This window comes from Symphalangus syndactylus, chromosome 23 (genome assembly GCF_028878055.3).
Source record: "Symphalangus syndactylus isolate Jambi chromosome 23, NHGRI_mSymSyn1-v2.1_pri, whole genome shotgun sequence".
Classification (NCBI taxonomy): domain Eukaryota; kingdom Metazoa; phylum Chordata; class Mammalia; order Primates; family Hylobatidae; genus Symphalangus; species Symphalangus syndactylus.
The window spans coordinates 42,520,918-42,532,314 of record NC_072445.2 but is presented as its reverse complement, the minus strand read 5'-3'; the positions used below and the strand labels follow the sequence as shown (position 1 = coordinate 42,532,314).

Genomic DNA, 11,397 nt, shown 5'->3' with positions numbered 1-11,397 from the left:
GGGCTGGGCCAGCTCTTTAAAATATGGGAAGCTTCCCCCACCTCCCCTCAGCATTCGAGAAACCAATAATTTTTCATTGCTCCATGGTTTCCTACAGATTGGTCGCCAAGCAACAGATGCCAGCCCTGCCTTACCTAATTCATCTTTTTTTCAAATAACACTACTACCCCACCCCAACCGCCACCAGTTTGACTTAGCAGGGGACCCTCAGAGTTTTGTCGGAGGTAAACTACTCTAGACGTGCGGAACTGGGTACCTACGTGATGCCTCTCACCCGGGCCCAGATTTCCAGTTTGTCCTTGTGATTGATTCATTACATCTTGAGCTCGCAAGAACGTTCCCTGCCATCACCACTAAATGTTCAGCGGACGTTTGGGGCTTTTGGAAACAGTAGTGATTTGAGAGTCTTTGTTCCAAGAAAGGCGGTGCTGGGCGCGGGGACTGGAACTCGGTAGGCGAGGATCCCCTTTGACGCCCCCCTACAGTTCCTCTTCAAACTCGTAGGTCTCAGCTGGTACCCGGGCTGCGCTACTGGCTTTGGCCTCCTGGGGCCTTATGGTTGAAAACAGCAGGAAATGAAGCTGGAAAAAGCGAGAGACAACAGATTGTCTGCTTTCAGGCTCTTTCCTTTGTAATTTCACTGTGTTGCTTTCTTTGGACGCTGCTTGTGCAGGACCCAGCCTAGCTGTTTCACAAATTGCGGAGTTTGCATTCATGATTTCACTCAATTTACTGAATTTTTGAGAAATACTGATTATAAATCATGAAAGAAATGCAAAGGAAGCTGTCTGCGGTTGGGGGTGTAGCTCAGTGGTAGAGCGCGTGCTTAGCATGTACGAGGTCCCGGGTTCAATCCCCGGCACCTCCACCAGTTTTGGGAGTGCGCACTTTTCTCCTCTCAATGGACCGGCTTTCCACTTTCATTTCTCCCTCCTGTTAAATAAACCTAGTCTCATTCATTCAATTTTCTGCTTGTCTGTACAGTCTTTGTGGTGTTAAATATCTGTATCGACAGCATTGCCACACCAGGAAAGTCTTCAACCCTCTGTAACAAGCATTTTTGCTAATTAATCAGCCTGGTTTCTTTGGATTTCACGCTATGGTATTACTGAAAAACAGAAAAAAAAAAACCAGAAAAAATATAAAAATAATAAGATACCCTTTGTTTTATTCACTGTTTTTTTCTTTTCTTTTTTGAATTCTGAAGAATTCTTGGAGCAAAGAACAGCATGGAGGTGGAATAGCAGAAACATATCTTATTGATGTCTTTCTTCTGAGCTTCCAACTACCCTGTATCTTACCTTTTCTTGAATCACCAGATATGGAAGCGGTGGGCCCCGTTAGTACTGTGGGGTGATAGGTACACGAAGGACAATAAAATGCTGTCTGTCATAGCATGGGGTGCCTCCTAAGTCTAACCTGAATGAGACAGATGGGATTGGCTGGTTAAATGAAGCCAGAACTACTGCCCCTTTGCTGAAATAGCTTAGTGGGAGTGTGAGAGACCAGGCATCCAAATATCTCTTGTTCAAGAAAATTTCAGTAAAAATAAATGACATGTTTTTGGGAAAAGGGCTTGTGGGAAAAGGGCTTGTGGGGTGCCTGCATAAACTGGCTATAAAAATATGAGACAATATGTTGTGGAAAGCCACAAGAGGCCTCTGAGGAGGAAAGCCTCCTAATTGCCATCACGTTCCCATGCTCAGAGCGAGACCACCTCTCTTATCTGTAAACACTGTGTTCAAGGAGAAAGACACTCCTTTGAAACAATGGAATGTGGACAGACTCCAGGTTAAGCCCGCTCCCACTAGCTACTCTCCGATAGGTTAAAGATATGCTGTTTGAGCACAAAGGAGATTCATTTAAACCGCTATTGCTATAGATTACAGCTATGACGCACTGCCACCTTTTCACTGTTTCGCCCTGAACATCTGCTTCTTAGATCTAAGTGATTGTACTCTATAAAGAGTGTGGAGACCAGAGCTCTGAGCCTTTTGCAGCCTCCATTTTGCAACTGGCCCCCTGGCTCCCCACCTTTACTCTTAACTTGTCTCTTCTCAATCCTTTGTCGCCACCGGACTTTGGGTACCCTACGAGTGGTGTTGAGGCTGGTCTTCAACACATGTTGAACTCATTTTACAAACACATTTAACTAGATGACCACCTCCACTGCCCCTAACACAAAAAAGTATGCCACAACACCTACATATGTTAATCAATCCAAATCAAAGGTGATTTGCCTATGCCAGAGCTAGTATGAAATATTGATCAAATACATAATATGAGAGGAAAGAAACCAGTTTTTCCCTTTTTAACTTATTGATTTCTAGAAATTATGTTTTATTCTGATAAATTATTCTGTATAATATATAATGTTAATAGATGTTTATGAGGCTGGGCATGGTGGCTTATGCCTGTAATCCCAGAACTTTGAAAAGCTGAGGCAGGAGAATTGCTTGAGCCCAGGAGTTCCAGACCAGCCTGGGCAACACAGAGAGACGTCATCTCTTTTAAATTAGCAGGGCATGGTGGTGCATGCCTGTATTCCCAGCTAGCTACTTGGGAGGCTGAGGCAGGTGGATTGCTTGAACCCAGGAGGTTAAAGCTGCAGTGAGCTGTGATTATGCCACTGCACTCCTGCCTGGCAAACAGAGGAAAACACTGTCTGAAAAAAAAAAAGCTGGGGGGGGGGGGGCACGGTTTATGGTATGTATTCCCTATTTAAGTCTTTTTATGGTATTTTGTGATCAAATACATTTAAATTGTTTTTCATGACAAGACAAGGATATTCATTATCTTCACTACTACTTAACGTTGTAATGGCAGTATTAGCCAAAGCATTTAGACATGAAAAAGTAATTAAAGGATTAACTACTGGATAGAATGGGATAAAGCTATCTATGTATCTTGGTAGGATTATGTATCTGGAAGCCACCCCTCAAAATGAAAAACTTACTATAAATAGAGAATTTGGTAAAGAAGCTGGTTGCAAAGTTAACATAAACATACTCACTCACACACATACACACAATAGCTTTTCCATATTCAACCTTTGAAGGTTTTTGAATATCAGTTTTATTTTGAAAGCTAACACATGAAGGAAAAGAATCAAGTATTTATCCTATCTCTCCTGTATGGAATGTATTTCAGGATAAACATATAGTTGATGAGGGAAAGATTTTTCTTCTCAGGAAATAACAGCTAATAAATGCAGGAGAGATTATAAAATTAGAGTCAACATTTTGCAACTGGTATTGCTATAACACATCCAGGTCACAATTGGCAATGGCTGCTGTAACCATGAGGTGAAATTGGATGAAGGACTCTAGAATGGTCGGAGTAGGCTGACGTCATCTAAAACCAAAGCTAAATTTTATATCATCAAATGTGAGACAACTACATATCACGTAACCCATAATAAAGTCGAACATACCCAGGACCACAATAAAATACTTGCATTGAAAATTAAATTTCTATAATCAAATAGATAAAAACCATTTGTTTAGATTAAATATTGGAGATATAGAAATGTGTTTAATAACATTATAATGATGCAATCAGCTAAATCCAGAATGTGGAAAATTCTCCTGGACAAACTGACCTTCAAGAAATAAATGGCATGGAGTCCGGACACGTTGGCACATGCCTGGAATCCCAGCACTTTGGGAGGTGAGGTGGGCTGATCACTTGAGGTTGGGAGTTCGAGACCAGCTTAGCAACAGGCTGCAACACTGTTTTTACTAAAAATACAAAAATTAGCCGGGCATGGTGGCAGGCGCCTGTAATCCAAACTACTCAGGAGGCTGAGGTACAAGAATGGCTTAAAGTCAGTAGGACCCTTTTTCCCCAGGTTTTAAAAATAACCTTTATTTTTTTAAAAGGTAATATGTGCATTATAGGAAATTAAAAAACACAAGAGGCCAGGCATGGTGGCTCACGCCTGTAATCCCTGCACTTTGGGAGGCAGAGGTGGGTGGATCACCTGAGGTCAGGAGTTTGAGACCAGCCTGGCCAACATGATGAAACCCTGTCTCTACTAAAAATACAAAAAATTAGCTGGGTGTGGTGGTGTGTGCCTGTAATCCCAGCTACTCAGGAGGCTGAGGCAGGAGAATCGCTTGAACCTGGGAGGCGGAGGTTGCAGTGAACCGAGATCGTGCCACTGCACTCCAGCCTGGGCAACAAGAACAAAACTCTGAAAAAAGAAAGAAAGAGAGAGAGGGGGAGAGAAGGAAGGAAGGAAGGAAGGAAGGAAGGAAGGAAGGAAGGAAGGAAGGAAGGAAAGAAGGAAGGAAGGAAGGAAGGAGGGAGAAAAAAGTAAAACACAAGAAACAAAGAACAAAGTCATCGACGATCACAAGTAGTTTATACTTTGATGTGTCCTTCTAGGTCTTGTGTGTGTAGACATAACATCCAGTTATATGGGATTGAGATTTTACAGTATATAGTATATCTTATGCTTTTTTACACATCATAAATATTTACCAATTCAGAATTGCAAAGCTATATGAGTATTCTGATAACCAAGAATATACAGCACCAACTCAGTCTGTTAGAAAAAAAATGTAATGTTGCTTTTTTTGGGACAAAAATTTTATAGAAGGCAAAAATGGAGACATGCCTCTGGATAAAAGCATTAGCAGAGTTCTGATTAAAATACTGCATTCCCTTAGTGCTCAATTTAAAATAAAACATAAAGCAACTGAATACACTAAGTATAATGTTTCTAAGAGAATTCATTAACAGATCTATACCATTAAAATATTAGCAAGAAGATATGTTTCCTTTTAATTACTTCATATATTCCTATTGTACAGCCAAAAGAGATGCACATATATCAATGGCTATTGTCAAAATGGAAATATGGACACATCTGCATTCATCTCTCCCTTTATACTTCCTTCTGCCTCTCTACTGCTAACCTGATGAACAAGTCCTGATATACACTACCCAGTGGTGGTTTCACAATTCCATGTCCAAGATACATCTTTTCTAAAGATGTTTACTGAAAAGTAAAGTGCTTATATAGACCTATGGTTATCATCTAAAACCATGTTCTAGATAATGGAGATACTAGCAAAGAGCCCTTCCCTTCACCTTTCCTCTTTTCCCTCTTCCACCGTCCAGGTGGCTATGTCCAGCTCCAAGAGGTGGACTAACAAAGGTCACTCCTAGAAGACAGGCCTTCCTAAAAACTAACAAAAGGATATAAATGGATTGTTTTGCTACCTCTACTTCCAACACACTTTGAGCAAAAGGACTTACATTTTAATATACAACAATATTAACTAAAATGCACATATAGAACAATGGTTAGACCATCTGAACTAATCTAACTCACCTGCACAGAACTCTTCCCCCTACATACTTCTTCCTCCACAACTTGCCACTACCCAGTGAAAAGTCAGTGTACTCTCCAAAACATCAAGTTTAACAATTCCATTCCCAAATACAACCACTCCTAGGCAATTTTGGTGAAAGGTGTTACTTTAGTATCTATTTTAACCTATGTTGTGTGCTTTTACACATCTACAAAGACAAGATGTTTCAAATAGGAGTTGTTTTCCACTGTATATACAGTAGCAGTGAATAAATGGTGCATATACATAACAGGCTATAATTTAAAAGTGTCTTCTAAATAGGAACATTATGGCCTAGAATCCTTCCCCTTCTCACCTCTAAATTAACCCAGTGGACAGGTATGAGCATCCAGAAGAGGTATAAGCATCCAGTTAGAGATTTTAACAATTTCACTTCTGTGGGGTTTTTTGTTGTTGTTGTTGTTGTTGTTTGTTTGTTTTTTTGAGACGGAGTCTCACTCTGTTTCCCAGGCTGGAGTGCAGCGGCGCGATCTCAGCTCACTGCAACCTCTGCCTCCCAGCTTCAAGCGATTCTCCTGCCTCAGCATCCCGAGTAGTTGGGACTACAAGCATGTGACACTAAGTGCCCGGCTAATTTTTTTGTATTTTTAGTAGAGGTGGGGTTTCATCGTGTTAGCCAGGATGCTGTCGATCTCCTGAGCTCATGATCTGCCCGCCTCGGCCTCCCAAAGGGCTGGGATTACAGGGGTGAGCCACTGGGCCCTGATCACTTCTGTGTTTTTAAGAACACTCTATGAATTTTAACACAAAGTGTACTCAATGTATCAGTTTACTAACTCTACTTTTGTCATACACTAGCAACCTCCTTAACATCTGGAAAGACTAGATGTTGTAAATTAGGACTCGTTTGTGCATTTATATACACTATATACACAGCATAGTAAAAGACCATAAACACACTGGTATAAAGCCCTTTGCACTTTCTTCTCCTTCCTCCCTGAACCAGCACAAATATAATAATGTGTACTGCTCAGGGAAGTAGTTTGATCAATTTTCAAAAGACAATATTTCATATGAATCAAAACAATGTCTACAATGTATTTTGTGCATTTCTAAACATTTAGAAAGCCTAGATGTTTCAATTAAGGACTTAAGTTTGTCCACTATATACACAGTAGCGTTGAATAAACCACACATATGTAACAGTGGTTATATCTGAAAGTGTCTTCTAAATTGAAACGTTCTAGTCTAAAATCCTTAATTTCTTCCCACTCCCCTCCACCACAAACTCAGTGGATATAGGCACTTGTGTCACTTAGCTGATGTTATCATTTCACTTCCAAAAGTCCTTTTCAGGAGACAGTCTTTAAATGAATTTTAACACAAAGTGTATAAAATATGTTAGTTTATTAACACTACTTTTGTCATACGCTGGCAACCTCTTTAATATCTAGAGACTAGATGTTATAAAATTGACTAGATATTAAAAAATTTAATATCTAGAGACTGTATATTATAAAATATACACTCAACAACTCATTTGCCCAGTATTCACACAATATGCACAGTATAGCAAAGTTAAATGAAAAGCACATAACATATAAAGCAATGGATAAGCTGAAATTTTCTAGTACACACTAGCAAAACACCTTTTGCAGTTTCTTTCCTCCTACCTCCCTCAACTCAACGAACAAGTAGAGAGCACACTGTTCAGAGAGGTGGTTTAACAATTCCACTTCCAAATACAGTATTTCCCATCAGTCTTTAAAAGCTATTTACAAAGTGTTATTCAACTACTTCTACTTTTAAATACATCAAGCACTTGTAAACAGCTGAAAAGACTAGATATTTCATACAACTTTTCCACCATGGACACAGCACTGTTAAATAAAATTGCATACATGTAACAATAGTTATAATCTGAGGTATCTTCCAAATATGGTCATTTTGGTCTTGAACCATTCCCTCCTCACTTCCTTCTCTCTGCCTTTAATTCAGTGCACATGTACAGGCACGTGTAATGCTTGGAGATGGTTGAACAAATTTGCATCCAAAAGTCGTTTATAGAAGACAAGCTGTCCTGTGAATTTCAACACAAAGTGTACAAAATGTGCTAATTTTACTGAGTACTTTATCATACACTGGCAACCTCTAACATCTAAGGGACTAGATGTTGCAGAATTATGACTCATTTGTTTATTATAAATTTATACATGGCAAAACAGAATCCACAAAACATACAGAAAAATGGTGTCTAAAAAGTCTAAGAACACTAGTATATTACCTTTTGCAATATCTTCCCTCCCACTTCCACTAAACCATTAAACAAGTATAGACCCTACTATATCGCTCACAGGGGCAGTTTAGCAATTCCACTTTCTTTTTTTTTTTTTTTTTAGATGGAGTTTCGCTCTTGTTGCCCAGGATGGAGCACAATGGCATAATCTTGGCTCACTGCAACCTCTGCCTCCCAGGTTCAAGCGATTCTCCTGCTTCAGCCTCCCAGGAAGCTGGGAATACAGGCATGTACCACCACGCTCAGCTGATTTTGCATTTTTAGTAGAGACAGAGTTTCACCATGTTGACCATGGCTGGTTTCAAACTCCTGACTTCAGGTGATCCACCCGCCTCGGCCTCCCAAAGTGCTGGGATTACAGGCGTGAGCCACCACGCCCGGCAACAATTCCACTTTCAAAAGACACTATTTCTTATGAATTTTAGCAAAAATATATTTTTAAGTGATTATTTACTCTTACTTTTACATTAGAGGTTAAATGTTACCTGTACATTTAATGTATGCTGGGCACTTCTAAACATCTAGATAGGCTAGATGTTTCAGGTAAAGAGTATATTTATTTGTCCATCATATACAAAGCAGGTTTTTTTTTTTTTTTTTTTTTTTTGGAGGCAGGGTCTTACTCCATCACCCAGGCTGGAGTGCAGTGGTGTGATCTTGGCTCACTGCAACCTCTGCCTCCCTGGTTCAAGTGATTCTCCTGTCTCAGCCTCCCAAGTAGCTGGGATTACAGGCGTGCATCACCACGCCCAGCTAATTTTTGTATTTTTAGTAGAGATGGGATTTCACCATGTTGGCCAGGCTGGTCTCGAAATCCTGGCCTCAAGCAATCCAACCACCTCAGTCTCCCAAAGTGCTGGGATTACAGGTGTGAGCCACCGTGCTGGTCCTGCAAAGCAGTCTTGAATAAACTGTACACATGTAACAATAGTTAAAATCTGAAAGAGTCTTCCAAATAAAAATATTCCGGCCTAGAACCCTTCCCATCTCAGTCAACCCAGTGGCCAATAATGCTCAAATTTTCAGAAGACAATCTTCCCAAGGAATTTTAAAACAAAATGTTCAAAATATATTAGTTTACTAACTCTACTTTTGTCATATACTGGAAACCTCTTTAATGTCTAGAAAGTCTAGATGTAAATTAGGACTTGTTTTCCTCTATAAGCACTGTATATACACAGATAAGGAAAACAAAGTGCACAGACATGAGAGACAATAGTTAATCTTGCCTCACCATAAGCACACTGGTGGCATAGCGCTCTCTGCACAGCCTCCTTCTCCTCCTCCCCTGAACCAGTGCATAAACACAATGTTTGTTACTGAACTGGTGGTTGGCCATTCCCCTCTCAAAACATTTCATATGAATTTTAACCAAAAGATATTTACAAAATGTAATATTTTACTATCTCTAAATTTAACATATATTAGACACTTCAGAACATCTAGAAAGACTAGACATTTCCGGGAGCAGTGGCTCAGGCCTGTAACCCCAGCACTTTGGTAGGCCGAGGTGGGCGGATCATTTGAGGTCAGGAGTTCAAAACCAGCCTCGCCAACGTGGTGAAAACCGTTTCTACTAAAAATACAAAAATTAGTCGGGCATGGTGGTGCGTGCTTGTAATCCCAGCTACTTGGGAGACTGAGGCAGGAGAATCACTTGTACATGGGCGGTGAGCCATGATCGTGCCACTGCACTCCAGTCTAGGCAACAGAAAGAGACTCCATCTCAAAAAAAAAAAAAAAAAAAAGACTAGACATTTCAAAAAGTACTTGGAGTTGTCAGCTACATATACAGTAGTGAGGAATAAAATGCACACACAGGACAATGATTATAATATGTAAACGTCTTCTAAATATGACCAGTCTGGCATAGGACCTTCTTCTCTTCCTTCTCAGATCTTCTCCATGTCCTAGTCTAACCCAGTGAACAAACGTGTATGTGTCTGCTCCTGATGTTGCTTCCAGAGGTGATGCAACATCTCCATTTCAAAAAGTCATCTCCAGAAGATGTTTATTTTCTACGATTTTTTTAAACAAATGAGAATTTACAAGATGTGTAATATTCTTAGTCTATCATACGTCAGCAGCTTCTTTACATCTGGAAGGGCTAGATGTGGCAAATGTTTTCTTGTAAAAGTTTTGGGTGAAGCTGAGAGCAGCTTTCTCACATTATAGGTACACCTTCCCAAAGCGTGGTGGGCATCTCCAAAGCGCCAAATGTGGCCTGTTACTCCATTTTTCTCTTCCCACATCGAGGTCTGGTAGAAGGAAGGCCAACCGCCCCATGGCCGTTACCGTTCCACTAGTCCTCATCCGGGACTCCGCTGACCTTCCGGCCGTTAAAGCCGTTGTCCATTGTCATCAGGACCAGGTAGTCTTGCCCAATTGGGACAGAGCGGTCGCCCGAGGACAGGATCCGCGCTGCGCCGTGGCCTAAAAAGGAGGCCGGGCCAGTCCCTAGCTCCGCCTTCCCGGGCCCTGCGCCCCAGTGGCCTCTGCGCGGTTCTTCCCGCCCCGCACACACGCCGCCACCCAAAGGCTCTGTGTCCCGGCGGCCACCCGGTCACCGAGGTGTAAGGAGAGGTTCCCCGCTGCTTCAAGTCGGGGCCCGACGGGTGGGAGCCGAGGCCGCGGCCTCTGCTGGAGCTCCAGAGCCCAAGTCTTTTTTAAGAAGCAAAGCGGGGGAACTGACATCGGCGGTAGGGCGTGCAGGGCGGCATACTAAGTTGCTCTGGTTATCTTGACTTAATGAGCCACCCCTGTGGTCTGGCCGGAGGCAACAGACTGTAAATCAATTGATTGTTCAACATTCCTTCCCAAAGTGGGACACTTGGCAACCTTGGTTGTCTCTTAAGGTCAGTTCCTGGAATTCTTCTAAATGCAGTTCTAACATTATGGCGTCAATGAGGCAGTGGGGTAGGTTTTGTGATCAGTGGAGATGCATGAAGGAATGCTCTAGTGGGGGTAGCCTGAAGCCAAGCCCCTTTTCTACTCTGCCTCATTTTATTCTCTTTTTACTTCAGGTAGATTTAAGATAACCATGGTTTTCCCTTCTTTTCCACAGCAGTTGGTAGAATGCTCATCTCTTATTTTGTTTATTTGAGATGGTGCCTGTCACCCAGGCTGGAGTGCAGTAGCACAGTCTTGGCTCACTGCAATCTCCGCCTCCCGGGTTCAAGCGATTGTCCTGCTTCAGCTGTGTCCGGAATTTGTGAGCTCTTGGTCTCACTGACTTCAAGAACGAAGTCACGGACCCTCATGGTGAGTGCTACAGCTCCTAAGGTAGTACATCTGGAGTTGTTTGTTCCTTTTCGTGGGCTCATGATCTTCCTGGCTTCAGGAGTGAAGTTGCAGACCTTCGCGGTAAGTGTTACAGCTCAAAAGCAGCGTGGGCCCAAACAAGTGAACAGTAGCAAAAATTATTGCAAAGGGCAAAAGAACAAAGTTTCCATAACGTGGAAGGAGATCCGAGCAGGTTGCCACTGCTGGCTCGGGCAGCCTGCTTTTATTCTCTTATCTGGCCCCACCCACATCCTGCTGATTGGTAGAGCCTAGTGGTCTGTTTTGACAGGGTGCTGATTGGTGCCTTTACAATCCCTGAGCTAGACACAAAGGTTTTCCATGTCCCCACTAGATTAAACTAGATACAGATTGTCGAAGCAAAGGTTCTCCAAGGCCCCACCAGAGTAGATACAGAGTATCCATTGGTGCATTCACAAACCCTGAGCTAGACACAGGGTGCTGATTGGTGTGTTTACAAACCTTGAGCTAGATACAGAG

General features: G+C 41.9%; 1 long non-coding RNA gene and 1 other non-coding gene across 2 annotated transcripts; one reads left to right on the top strand and one right to left on the bottom strand.

Moving 5' to 3' along the window:
* The first annotated feature begins 796 nt into the window (after positions 1–796).
* On the top strand, positions 797–868 carry TRNAA-AGC (transfer RNA alanine (anticodon AGC)). The gene has a single exon. It is a non-coding gene; the product is annotated as a tRNA-Ala (tRNA).
* A 6,829-nt stretch (positions 869–7,697) lies between these two features.
* Positions 7,698–11,189, bottom strand: LOC134735792 (uncharacterized). Its single transcript, XR_010119280.1, has 2 exons — positions 10,185–11,189; positions 7,698–10,050 (listed from the first exon to the last, which is right to left on the bottom strand). It is a non-coding gene; the product is annotated as an uncharacterized lncRNA (long non-coding RNA).
* Positions 11,190–11,397: the final 208 nt, after the last annotated feature.